Genomic DNA, 15,093 nt, shown 5'->3' on the forward strand with positions numbered 1-15,093 from the left:
AATAAAGTATATTATTAATGAACTACTAAATGTGTATATATTTTCTTAGCTAATTTATATTTGAAATAATTAGTAATTTGTAGATAAATTTGGGAATTATATAACTGGCCGATTGATTAATTAATTTTAAAACAAAGGTGATTTATAACCACACTTCCAAAAATAAGTTTTACCATTATAATCATAAATATACTATTAATATTAATTATTATTATTATTATTATTATTATCATTATTATTATTATTATTATTATTATTATTATTATTATTATTATTATTATTATTATTATTATTATTATTATTATTATTATTATTATTATTATTATTATAAAACATTGCAGTAGGCTATTGGAATAATTCTTTTAAAAATGGTTTAAATATACTTTATTATGTTACTGGTGATTAGGAAGCGTATTAAATTAATTAAAAAATAGAGGGTCAAAATTGGTCGTCAACACTAGGTCATCAGCAACGTCAAGAGTTGTTCTTGCTATTGCATCCCAAAATTCTACTAGCGGGGGACTCCTGAATGATGCTGGATTGGGAGGTTCCGGTATAATTGATAATTCAAATTTGCAAAACCTAACTTTTACCTTGTAGAAATAGAACGAGGAGCAAGGTAAACATACAAAACAAATTTCAGGAATTCCTCTCATAATCCAAGGGATTGATATGGACAAATTCTCACAACAACCTTGTAAAGAAACTTCGGCTCTGTTACCAATTCCAAAAAGTTCAAGATGGGACGTCAAATCCCGGGTATCACGTCATAGCATATACAACAGGAATCAAAAGAAATGACTTGCTAAAATAAGAGATTGAATTAGTTCTCGTGAAGAAATACAGAGAAACATTCATGAAATAAGCATTAACTCGGTATTCTCTACTATCCAAAAATTTAATTAACTCTTTTGCAGAACTTGCCAAAGTATTTATCAAGGAACATACTAGAGCACAAAAACTTGAATAGCGAATGGAGGATATCTTCAAGATCCAGCAAGAAACACTGAGTTACTCCGGGAATTCGTTAATCAGTTTTAGAGAGAAATGATGTTGTTACCTCCGGCTCGTGACAATTAGGAAACAATAGCTTCTTCTAAGAACCTCAGTGAAAGAAGTTCTGAAGCTGCTAGGAGGTTGAAGGAGAGTCTACGAGAATTTCCACCGACAACTTTGAATGACATGTACAACGGATATGCACCAAACTCTGAATAGAAGAAGATATAATAAGTCATTCTAACAAATTGGGATAGCCGATGACCTACTCAATATTACAGCATCGGTTCACAGCAAGGAAAAGAATTACATACACCTAGAATTGGAGATTATAACTGTCACGATCCAGAATTCCCACCATCAGGACCGTGATGGCACCTAACATTTCACTTGCTAGGCAAGCCAATGATAGAGATTATTAAGCCAAATTCTTATACATTTCAATTATTACCAGTAAATAAGCTATAACAAGGTAAAAAGAAAAGCACGGAAATCCATAACAACTTTAATGCTTATACACAACTACCCAGAAAATGGTGTCATAATCCACGGACTACTAAGATTTAGCTACAGGTAAGGTGTCTGAAGGAAATACAACTGTTTTCGATACAAATAAAACAATAAAGGAAATGCATAGAAGGGGACGCCAGGGCCTACGGATGCCAACATGACTACCTTGGGTCTCCAAACAGATCGAGCCAGCAGCAAGACTCAAGGTCAACTCGGTCCTGTACCAAAATCTGCACAAAAAGTGCAGAGTACAGTATTAGTACAACCGACCCCATGTACTTGTAAGTGTCGAGTCTAACCTTGGAGAAATAGTGACGAGGCTAGGACAAGACACCTACAATTAAACCTGTGCAATATATATTAATATATACAACAATAACAACAACTAAAGAAGCAAGGCAAGAAATATTGGGAAGGTGACATGCTGAGGGGATTACATGGCAAGGAATCACAACATGATCAATCGATATATCTTTAACAGAAAGAAACAAGTAAACGCAATAAAGGAAAGTGCACGGCATCACCCTTCGTGCTTTTACTATCAACCTCACCATAAGAAACAATAGAAACGGCACAACATTACCCTTTGTGCATTAATCTCTCTCATAACATGGCATGACATCACCCTTCGTGCATTAACACTCAGTCACAAAAAGTTGCACGACATCATCCTTCGTGCTTTAACACTCTCCCTCACCAAGACAATGAACAATAACAACAGGGAGATAGATTTATCAAGAACAAGTCTTACTTCAACATTCAATTCCACGTTACTAACCTCAACATTGAGTCAACACCCAATCAATACCAATTTCCGTGAAACATACTAAGAGTTGTTCAACATAGTGAATAGCTAGTCTAATCATGAACAATATGATCAAGGAATACAACGATTACAATAATAAGACTCCCTCGCATGTTATGACTCGACAACAACGCATAGGTACTCGTCACCTCACCTATACGTTGTACTCAACATACAAACACGTAGCAAAAAAGCGAATAATACTTAATCCCTCAAGCCAAGGTTAAACACGACACTTATCTCGCTCCGAAGGCCACTCAATACTCAATCACAGATTTTCCTCTAGAATCCACCTCCAAACCACTCGTATCTATTCAAAAACGACTCAATAATATCAAATATTTCTAAAGGAATCAATTACATTGCATATATTTAGATTTCCCAACTTTTCCCCCAAAAAGTCAAAAACAGACCCCGGGCCCGCTTGGTCAAAACCCAAGGTTCGGACCAAAATTCATTTATTCATTCACCCCCGAGCCCGAATATGCAATTAGTTTTGGAATTCAACCTCAATTTGAGGTCTAAATACCAATTTCCCAAAAATCCCTAATTCTACCCAAACCCCCAATTTCTACCATGGAAATCCTAGATTTTAGGTTGGAAATTCATGAAATATAATGGGTAATTGAAAGAAAATGGTTTAGAATCGCTTACCAACACTTTGGGGAAGAATTTAGCTTGGGAGAATCGTCTCTAGGCCGTTTGGCTTTTGAAAAGTTGAAAGAATGGCTTAAGTCCCATAATGGGACTGTTTAATAGCTGGGCGACAGTGTTCATCGCGTTCGCGAGGACACTGTCGCATTCGAGAAGAGAAGAGCTTGCCAAGCTTATGCGATCGCGAAACTCTTAGCGCATTCGCGAAGGTTACGCCTCCTTGGCCTTCGCGTTCGCGAGTCCTTGCTCGCGTTCGCGTTGAAGAGTGACTGACTTCCTGCCCCAGGTCCCAAACACTACTAGTTCGCGTTGAGCTGGTCACGTTTGCGAAGGGTAAAGCCCCCATCGCTCCGCGTTCGTGACCCAGCCTTTGTGTTCGCGAAGAAGAAAAACCCTGACATCCCAGTTTCTACTTCGTGTTCGCGAGATTGCCTTCGCAAACGCGAAGAAGGAAACCAGAAGGCACCTGAAATTGCAAAAAACCCAGATTTTTCTAAGTGCAAAACACCGCGAAGCCTATCCGAAACTCACCCGAGCCCTCGAGGCTCCAAACCAAACATGCACGCAAGTCCTAAAATATCATACGAACTCGCTCGCGTGATCAAATCGCCAAAATAACACTTTGAACTACGAATTGGACACCAAATCAAATGAAATATTCAAGAAAACTTTAAAACTTCTATTTTCACAACTGGACGTCCGAATCACGTCAAACCAACTCCGTTTCTCACCAAATTTTACAGACAAGTCTTAAATATTATAGTGGACCTGTACTGGGCTCCGGAACCAAAATACGGACCCGGTATCAATAAGGCCAAACATCAGTCAATTCCAAAAATCCTTAAACTTCTAAACTTTTAATTTTTCATCAAAATTCCATATCTCGAGCTAGGGACCTCGAAATTCGATTCCGGGCATACGCCCAGGTCCCAAATTATGATACGGACCTATCGGGACTGTCAAAATATGGAACTGGGTCCGTTTACTAAAAATGTTGACCGAAGTCAATTTAAATTGATTTTTAAGGCAAAAATTCTCTTTTTATCAGTTTTTAACATATAAGCCTTCCGGAAGAACACTCGGACTGCGCATGCAAATCGAGAAAGGCTAAGATTAGGTTTTTGAGACCTTGAAACGCAGAATTAGGATAAAAAATATAAGATGACCTATCGGGTCATCACATTCTCCACCTCTAAAATAATCGTTCGTCCTCGAACGGACATAGAAAAGTACCTGGGCTGGTGAAAAGATGTGGATATCTACTCCGCATGTCCAACTCGGACTCCCAAGTGGCTGCCTCGACGGGCTGACCTCTCCACTGCACTCGAACTGAAGGATACCTCTTTGATCTCAACTAGCGAACCCGCCGGGCTAAAATACCACCCGCTCCTCCTCGTAAGTCAAATCCTTGTCCAACTGGACAGAGCTGAAATCTAACACATGGGATAGATCGCCGTGATACTTTCGAAGCATGGAAACATTCAACACCGGATGAACTGATGATAACCCCGGTGGCAATGCAAGCCTGTAAGCCACCTCTCCCACACTCTCCAGAATCTCAAAAGGTCCGATATACCTATGGCTCAACTTGCTCTTCTTTCCGAACCTCATTACACCCTTCATGGGTGATACTCGAAGCAACACTCTCCCCAACCATGAATGCAACATTACGAACTCTACGGTCGGCATAACTCTTCTGCCTGGACTGAGCTGTGCGAAGTCTATCCTGAATAGTCTTGACCTTGTCCAAGGTATCCTGTACCAAATCTGTACCCAATAACCGAGCCTCCCCCCAGCTCAAACCATCCGACCAGCGATCGACATCGTCTACCATATAGTGCCTCATAGGGAGCCATCTGAATGCTCGACTGGTAGCTGTTGTTGTAGGCGAACTCTGCAAGGGGAAAGAACTGATCCTATGATCCTCTGAAGTCTATAATACATGCGCAAAGCATATCCTCCAAGATCTGAATAGTGCGCTCGTACTGTCCGTCTGTCTGAGGATGAAACGCTATGCTCAACTCAACCCGCGTGCCCAACTCACGCTGTACTGCTCTCCAGAAGTGTGAGGTGAACTGCGTACCTCGATCAGAAATGATAGACACGGGCACACCGTGAAGACGGACGATCTCGCGGATGTAAATCACTGTCAACCACTCCGAAGAATAGGTAACTGCCACAGGAATTAAATGCGCTAACTTAATCAGTCTGTCCACAATGACCCAAATGGCATCGAACTTCCTCTGAGTCCAACAAAGAAATCCATAGTGATACGCTCCAACTTTCACTCAGGAATCTCCTACTTTTGAAGCAAACCACCGGTTCTCTGATGCTCACACTTCTCCTCCTGACAATTTAGACACCGAGACACATATGCAACTATATCTTTCTTCATTCTCCTCCACCAATAACGCTGCCGCCAATCCTAATACATCTTGGTGGAGCCCAAATGAATATAATACCGGGAACTGTGGGCATCCTATTGAATCAACTCACGAAGTCCATCCACATTAGGCACACAAACACGACCCTGCATCCTCAAAACTCCATCATCTCCGACTGTAGCTTGCTTGGCATCACTATGCCGCACCATGTCCGTAAGGACAAGCAAATGAGGGTCATCATACTACCGCTCCCTGATGCGCTCAAACAACGAAGACCGAGCGACGGTGCAAGCTAGAACATGACTGGGCTTAGAAACATCTAACCTCACGAATTGATTGGCCAAAGCCTGAACATCTAGTGCAAATGATGTCTCACCAACTGGAATATATGCAAAGCTACTCATACTAGCTGACTTTCTACTCAAAGCGTCGGCCACCACATTGGCCTTCCCGGGATGATACAATATGGTGATATCATAGTCTTTCATTAGCTCCAACCACCTCCTCTGCCTCAAATTGAGCTGCTTCTGCTTGAACAAATATTGCAAGCTCTTATGATTAGTGAATACCTCACATGGCACGCCATAAAGATAGTGCCTCCAAATCTTCAGCGCTTGAACAATGGCTGCCAGCTCTAGAGCATGAACAGTGTAATTTTTCTCGTGAACCTTCAGTTGTCGCGAAGCATATACAATAACCTTGCCACCCTGCATCAATACCGCACCCAGACCAATACGAGATGCATCACAATATACTGTATAAGATCCTAAACCTGAGGGTAACACTAATACCGATGCCGTAGTCAAAGCTGTCTTGAGCTTCTGAAAGCTCGCCTCACACTCATATGACCATCTGAACGGGGCACCCTTCTAGGTCAACCTAGTCAACGGGGCTGCTATAAATGAGAAACCCTCTACAAACCGACGGTAGTAACTCGCCAAACCCAGGAAACTACGGATCTTCGTGGCTGAAGTAGGTTTAGGACAGTTCTGAACTGCCTCAATCTTCTTAGGATCTACCTGAATACCCACTACTGATACAACGTGACCCAAGATAGCAACTTAACTCAACCAAAACTCACATTTTGAAAACATAGCATACAACTGGCTGTCTCTCAGAGTCTGAAGCACAATCCTAAGATGCTGCTCATGCTCCTCTCGACTGCGGGAGTAGATCAAGATATCATCAATAAACACAATCACAAATGAGTCCAAATAAGGCTTGAACACTCGGTTCATCAAATCCATGAATACTGCTGGGGCATTTGTCAACCCAAAGGACAATACCAGAAACTCATAATGCCCGTACCGAGTCCGAAAAGCTGTCTTAGGGACATCAGATGCCCTAATCCTCAACTGATGGTAGCCAGATCTCAAATCAATCTTTGAAAACACCTTGGTACCATGTAGCTGATCAAATAAATCATCAATCTTCGGCAATGGACACTTGTTCTTGGTGGTGACTTTGTTCAACTGCCGGTAATCTATGCTCATCCTCGTCGATCCATCCTTCTTCTTCACAAACAACACAGGTGCACCCAGGGTGAGACACTAGGTCTAATGAAGCACTTATCAAGCAGATCTTACAACTATTCCTTTAATTCTTTCAACTCTGGCGGGGCCATGTGGTATGGCGGAATAGAAATGGGCTGAGTGCCCAGAGCCAAATCAATGCAGAAATCAATATCCCTATCGGGTGGCATCCCCGGCAGATCTGCAGGAAACACCTTTAGTAACTCACGAACAACCGATACTGAATCCTTGGAAGGAACCTCCACACTAGAATCGCGGACATAAGCCAAATAAGCTAGACGCCCCTTCTCGACCATATGCCGAGCCTTCATATAAGAGATAACCCTGCTGGTAGAATGGCCAGGAGTCCCTCTCCACTCTAATCGAGGCAACCCCGGTAAGGCTAAGGTCACCGTCTTGGCGTGATAATCTAATATAACATGATAAGGTGACAGTCAATCCATACCCAGAATGACATCAAAATCAACCATATTGAGAAGTAGAAGATCTACATGAGTCTCAAGGCTCCCAATGTTGACCACACACGAATGATAAACACGATCTACAATAATACCATCTCCCACTGGTATGGACACAAACACAGGAGCACTCAAAGAATCACGAGGCACGACCAAATAGGAAGCAAAGTAGGATGACATATAAGAGTAAGTAGATCCCGGATCAAATAGAACTAAAGCATCCCTAATGCAAACTGAAATAGTACATGTAATAACGGCATCAGATGACTCAGCCTCAGGCATGGCTGGAAAAGCATAACACCGGGGCTGGGCCCCTCCACCCTGAACTACGTCCCTGGGACAGCCTCTAGCTGGCTGGTCTCTACCTCTAACGGCCTGACCTCCACCTCTAACAGTCTGGACCCTACCTCTAGCTACATGACCCCTGCCTCTGGCTGGCTGAGCAGGTGGTGCACCAACTGGTGCCGGAACCATGGCACGAGAACCCTGATGCTATGAGCTTCCCGATATCTGAGGGCAAAAGCTAGTAATGTGTCTCAGATCACCACAAGTATAGCAAGACCTCGACTATTGTGACTGTTGGCCGTAAAACTGACCCTGTCGACCTGAGTAACCACCCTGAAAACTTTGGAGTGGAGGTGCACTAATAGGGGCTGGTGGTGCACTGTAGGCTAGCTGGTCGGAATAATGCTTCTGAGGGCCACGACCACCCGAGGCACCGTGGGATGCCAGGAGTGCTGAATAAAACAGCCTGGGAGGATGGCCTCTACCAGAAGTACCTCGACCTCCAGATGAGGCTTCACTGAATCCACCGGAGTGACGAGGCCTCTTGTCATACCCCTGACCACTCCCCTGAGCTAAATCCATCTCGACTCGCCTGGCAACATTGGCAACCGCCTGAAAAGAAATCTCACTCCCAGTCTCCTTAGCCATCTGCAATCTGATAGGCTGAGCAAGTCCATCAATAAACCTCCTCACCCTCTCTCTGTCTCTCGGTAGGAAGTAGAATAAGAGCATGATGGGCCAAATCCACAAAACAGTCTCATACTGAGTAACAGTCATACTGCCATGCTGGAGATGCTCGAACTGACGGCGATGCTCCTCTCTCAATGTGATAGGGAGAAACTTTTCTAGGAAGAGCTGAGAAAACTGGTCCTAAGTAAGAGCTGGCGACCCAGCTAGTCTGGTTAACAGATAATCTCTCCACCATTTCTTGGCAGAACCATTCATCTGAAATGCAGCAAAATCGACCCCATTGGTCTCCACTATACCCATGTTCCGTAGAATCTCGTGACAACTGTCGAGATACTCCTGGGGATCCTATGAAGGAGCACCACTGAAGTGAACTGGAAAGAGCTTGGTGAACTTGTCCAATCTCCATAAAGGCTCAGAAGACATAGTTGACCCATCTTCGGCCTGTGCTGTAACAATCGACTGAACTACTCTGAATGGCTAAGCTGCTGGAGCCTGATATTGGGGAGCTATCTGCTCCGGAGCAGGAGTAGTGGGAGTCTGGGCTCCTCCTCCAGCCTAAGAGACGACTGGTGCCATGGGAAATGTGCCAGTCTGGGCCACACTCTCCATAAGACCCACCAAATGGACAAAAGCGTCCTGAAGTACTGGGTGGCAATGAACCTCTCTAGAACCTGAGCTGGTCCGGCAGGAACAGTCTGGGTTGGAACCTCCTCGCCCAACTCTACCTGAGGCTCCACTGCTGGTAGTGCTGCAGGATCTCTGGGCTGAGCCCTGCCCCTGCCTTGGCCTCGACCTCTGCCCCTCGTAAGAGCTGCCACTGGGGGATCTAGCTGCTGCTCAGCTGAGGAAGCGGTACGTGTTCTCGCCATCTGCGAGAGAATAAGAGTAGAAGAGTTCAATCAGTATTGAGAAAACAAAATCGCATGACATAGAAGAATAAAAGTGAAATTTGTTCCTAAACTTCATAGCCTCTGGAAGATAAGCACAGACGTCTCCATACCGATCCTCCAGACTCTACTAAGCTCACTCGTGAATCGTGAGACCTAGGCAACCTAGTGATCTGATACCAACTAATCACGACCCAGAATTCCCACCGTCAGGACCGTGATTGTGCCTAACATTTCACTTGCTAGGCAAGCCAAAGATAGAGATTATTAAGCCAAATTCTTACACATTTCAATAATTAACATCAAATAAGCTATAACAAGGTAAAAAGAAAAGCGCGGAAATCCATAACAACTTTAATGATTATACACAACTACCCAAAAACGGGTGTCACAATCCACGAACTACTAAGATTTAGCTACAGGTAAGGTGTCTGAAGGAAATATAACTATTTTTGATACAAATGAAACAGTAAAGGAAATGCATAGAAGGGGACGTCAGGGCCTGCGGACGCTAACAGGACTACCTTGGGTCTCCAAACAGATCGAGCCAGCAGCAAGACTCAGGGTCAACTCGGTCCGATACCAAAATCTGCACAGACAGTGCAGAGTGTAGTATCAATACAACCGACCCCATGTACTGGTAAGTGTCGAGTCTAACCTTGGCGAAGTAGTGACGAGGCTAGGACAAGAAACCTACAATTAAACCTGTGCAATATATATCAATATATACAACAATAATAACAACTAAAGAAGCAAGGCAAGAAATATTAGGAAGGGGACATGCTGAGGGGATTACATGGCAATGAATCACAACAGGAATGAGAACATGATCAATCGATATATCTTTAACAGAAAGAAACAAGTAAACACAGTAAAGGAAAGTGCACGACATCACCCGTCGTACTTTTACTCTCAACCTCACCATAAGAAACAATAGAAACGGCACAACATCACCCTTCATGAATTAACTCTCTCTCATAACATGGCATGGCAATACCCTTTGTGCATTAACACTCACTCACAAAATATTGCATAACATCACCCTTCGTGCTTTAACACTCTCCCTCACCAAGATAATGAACAATAACAACAGGGAGATAGAATTATCAAGAACAAGTCTTACTTCAACATTCAATTCCATGTTACTAACAACGCATAGGTACTCGTCACCTCACCTATACGTTGTACTCAACATACAAACACGTAGCAAATAAGCGAATAATGCCTAATCCCTCAAGCCAAGTTTAACCATGACACTTACCTCTCCCCGAAGGCCACTCAATACTCAATCACAGCTTTTCCTCTAGAATCCACGTCCAAACCACTCGTATCTATTCAAAAATGACTAAATAATATCAAATATTGCTAAAGGAATTAATTACATTGCATAGATTTAGTTTTCCCAACTTTACCCCAAAAAAGTCAAAAATCGACTCCAGGCCCGCTTGGTCAAAACCAAAGGTTCGGACCAAAATCCATTTACTCATTCACCCCCGAGCCCGAATATGCAATTAGTTTTGGGATCCGACCTCAATTTGAGGTCTAAATCCCAATTTCCCAAAAATCCCTAATTCTACCCAAACCCCCAATTTCTACATGGAAATCCTAGATTTTAGGTTGGAAATTCATGAAATGTAATGTGTAATTGAAAGAAAATGATTTAGAATCGCTTACCAACACTTTGGGGAAGAATTTAGCTTGGGAGAATCATCTCTAGGCCGTTAGGCTTTTGAAAAGTTGAAAGAATGGCTTAAGTCCCGTAATGGCATTGTTTAATAGTTGGGAGATAGTGTTCATCACGTTCGCGAGGTCACTATCACGTTCACGAAGAGCAGAGCTTGACAAGCTTACGTGATCGAGAAACTCTTATCGCGTTCGCGAAGGTTACGCCTCCCTGGCCTTCACGTTCGCGAGTCCTTGCTCGCGTTCGCGATAAAGAGTGACTGACTCCCTCCCCCAGGTACTAAACACTATGCATTCACGTTGAGCTGGTCGCGTACTCTAAGGGTAAAGCCCCCATCGCTCCGCGTTCGCGACCTAGCCTTCATGTTCGCGAAGAAGAAAAACCCAGCTATCCCAGTTTCTACTTCGCGTTCGCGAGAGTGCCTTCACGAACGCAAAGAAGGAAACCAGAAGGCACCTGAAACTGCTTAAAAACCAGATTTTTCTAAGTGCAAAACATCCTAAAGCCTATCCGAAACTCACCCGAGCCCTCGGCGCTCCAAACCAAACATGCATGCAAGTCCTAAAATATCATACGAACTTGCTTGGGCGATCAAATCACCAAAATAACACCTAGAACTACGAATTGAAAACCAAATCAAATGAAAATTTCAAGAAAACTTTAAAACTTCTATTTTCACAACCAGACGTTCGAATCACGTCAAACCAACTCCGTTTCTTACCAAATTTCACAGACAAGTCTTAACTATTATAGTGGACATGTACTGGGCTCCAAAACCAAAATACGGATCCGGTATCAACAAGACCAAACATCATTCAAGTCTAAATATCCTTAAACCTTCAAACTTTTAATTTTTCATCAAAATTCCATATCTCGAGCTAGGGACCTCGGAATTCTATTTCGGGCATACGCCCAGGTCCCAAATTATGATACGAACATATCGGGACCGTCAAAATATGTAACCGGGTTTGTTTGCTAAAACTGTTGACCGAAGTCAACATAAATTAATTTTTAAGGCAAAAATTCTCTTTTATCAGTTTTTAACATATAAGCTTTCCGGAAGAACACTCGAACTGCACACGCAGATCGAGGAAGGCTAAGATGAGGTTTTTGAGTCCTCGAAACACAGAATTAGGTTCAAAAATATAAGATGACCTATCGGGTCATCACAATAACTTCAATGTAAGTATCTCTGAACTAGTGGTTGTTTTAGGAGAAATTGGAGAGAAGGTAAGATGTCCTAGAGAAATGAGGTCAGACCTAAGCAAAAGAAGCCAAGAATTTTTGGGTGAATTCCACAATGACTATGGTCACAAAACCGTGGATTCCAGAATCTTACAAAGCGAGGTAACTCGTCTTTTAAAGGAAGGATATCTCATGGAACTATTCAGCAAAAAAGGCAAGCAATCCTATATGACGAGTCGAAGCAAAGATTGACCTTCGAGAGCCCTATCTCCAAAACGAACAGTTAATGTCATATCCAGAGGTGAAGAAATCATGGGGTAACATTCACATCCACGAAAATGTTTGCTAAGATGTCAACCCAATATGAAAAATAGTCTCGAAAAATATTGATAGGAGAATGCATAACCTTTAATGATAAAGATGCAAATGGCTTCACAATGCCACATAACAATGCCTTAGTAATTACATTACCTATTTTAGATACTAATGTAAAACGAGTTTTCATTGACCCATGTAGTTCACTCAACTTCATCCCATTATGAGTTCTCGAGGATATGCAGCTAACAGATTAGATCATTCTAACATCTTCGATCACTTTTCGAGTTTGGCAGTTCAAGTTTAACAACACAAGGTGAGATTATTGTAACAAATTCTATAAAGGAAGTAGTCAAAGAACCTCCATTTAGAAGGTAGCCGCAGATAGGGCCTACAATATTATTCTCACAAGACCATAGAACTATAATATGGATGCAGTACCATCAACATTGTACCAAGTCGCCAAGTTTCCATCTAAATACGGAATCATGCAGACTAAGAAAGATGAATAGGCTGCTCAAAAGATAAACTCTATAGCTATTGCTAAGGGTTTAGCCAAAGATGGAGACATTGAAAAGCAATTAAACGAGTCGGGATTAAGGGATGTCAAAGATCCTTCAATTAAGGAAGATCTAAATGCACATGAACAACTAGATGCAGACATCTCGGATACAAAAATCTCAAATGTAGTCATTGAGACAAAGGAAACGGATGCTACTAAGTCCACCATCGAGGAATTGGAAACTATCATACTGTTCATCAATTTCTTGGATATGAAGGTTTATATTGGTTGGGGACTCGACCCCGAAATTAGAGGTAACTTAATTGAATTTTTATAGGCTAATGCAAACTGCTTTGCTTGGTCCCATATTGACATAAGCTTACCACCGGAAGTGATAATACATAAGCTTAACATAAACTCGTTGTGTACCCTTCAAGCAAAAGAAAAATAAACAAGGGCCATTTTGAAATCAATATAATAGGAGGAGGTTAAAAAGTTTTTGTAGATTGGATTAGTCCGAGAGGTAAAGTACCCGAATTTGTTAGCTAATATCATAATATTTCCAAATAAGAACGGTAAGTGGAGGGTATGTGTTATGTTCCCATTATGGAACATTCTTCATAAACCCCGAGATCTTGGGACGACTCGCCAAGTGGGTGATCAATCTTAATGAGTATGACAGTACTTATTAACCTCGTACTGCCATCAAATTGCAAGTCCTAGCAGATTTTGTGGCTTATTTCAGTACATGCATACTTCTTGAAGAAGAAAAAGAAGTATTCATTGCTTTAGGGGAAGTCCATTGAACTTGAACCCTCTTTATAGATGGTTCATCAAACGTTAAAGGGTCTGGACTAGGGATATTACTTGAGGCTCCTTCGAGGGATGCAATTAGGCAGTCTACTAAATTCCATTCGATTACTAACAATAAAGTCGATACGAAGTTGTGGCTGCAGGGCTTGATTAGCCAAGGAATTAGGAGCAGAAAACATCGGGCTGAAAAATGACTCCCAGCTGCGATTAATCAAATACAAGGAACATATGCATCCCTAGAGAATATGATGCAACTTTTTTGGAGAAGGATAAATCACTCCTAACACAATTCTATGAATGGAAAGTAGTTTAAAGACAGCTAGAAGAGAACGCTGAGTCAGGTGTACTCACAAAATCTCGGATCAACTATTGATATCACCAAATTCGATAACAATTCAGTCATCCACTTATATTTATCTACTATTACCAAAGTAAAAATGAGATAAATTCAATCAATTTAACTTGGGATTGTCTTAATGAATTTATCAATTATTTACATAATGGATTATTACTCGAGGATAAGAGCGCATCTCGGCAACTCCAAGTGCGAGCTGCCCGATACTCCCTCATTGAAAGTGAATTATATGGAAGAATATTTAAAGGTCCCCTTAGCTAAATACCTGGGTTTCATACAAACTGAGAATGTCGTGTGAGAAATCCACGAAGAAAATTGTGGAAATTATTCCAGAGATGGAGCTTTATTTCGGAAACTTATCATAGCCGAGTAATATTGGCCTCATATGCAAGATGATGTGAAGGCTTTCATCAAAAAATGTGACAACCACCAACGATATGCTCATTTTACACATCAACCGGTAGAACCCTTCATTCAGTGTTATCCCCTTGACCTTTCATGAAGTGTGGGATAACATATTCAGACCACTTCCTTAAGCTCCAGGGCAAGTAAAATTTTTGTTTGTCTTAACTGATTACTTCAATGAGTGGGTTGAAATAGGTGCATTTGCAAGCATTCGTAATAAAGAGGTGATAAATTTCATTTGGAGAAATATAATTGCTATTTTAGTGTAACGAGGAAAATAGTAAGCGATAATGGATCACAATTCATTAGTATAAAAATTACTAAGTTCTTCGATGAACGGAAAAAAATCAAAAAGATCATGTCATCTCCTGACCATCTCGGGGCTAATTTCGAACAAAGTCTTAATAGATAGTTTGAAAAACGGCTAGAAGCATCTAAGGGGCGATGTCCAGAAGAATTACCCAGATTCATATGGGTGTCTCATACGACAATAAAGACAAGTATAGGGGAAACTCCCTTTTCGCTCATGTATGGATCAAATGCATTAATTTTTGTGTAGATAGGTGAGCCTAGCTTAAGGTTTGCTCATGCAAATATGGACTCTAATAATGAAGAATTGGAAGCAAATATAGA

This window comes from Nicotiana tabacum, chromosome 4 (genome assembly GCF_000715075.1).
Source record: "Nicotiana tabacum cultivar K326 chromosome 4, ASM71507v2, whole genome shotgun sequence".
Taxonomy (NCBI): domain Eukaryota; kingdom Viridiplantae; phylum Streptophyta; class Magnoliopsida; order Solanales; family Solanaceae; genus Nicotiana; species Nicotiana tabacum.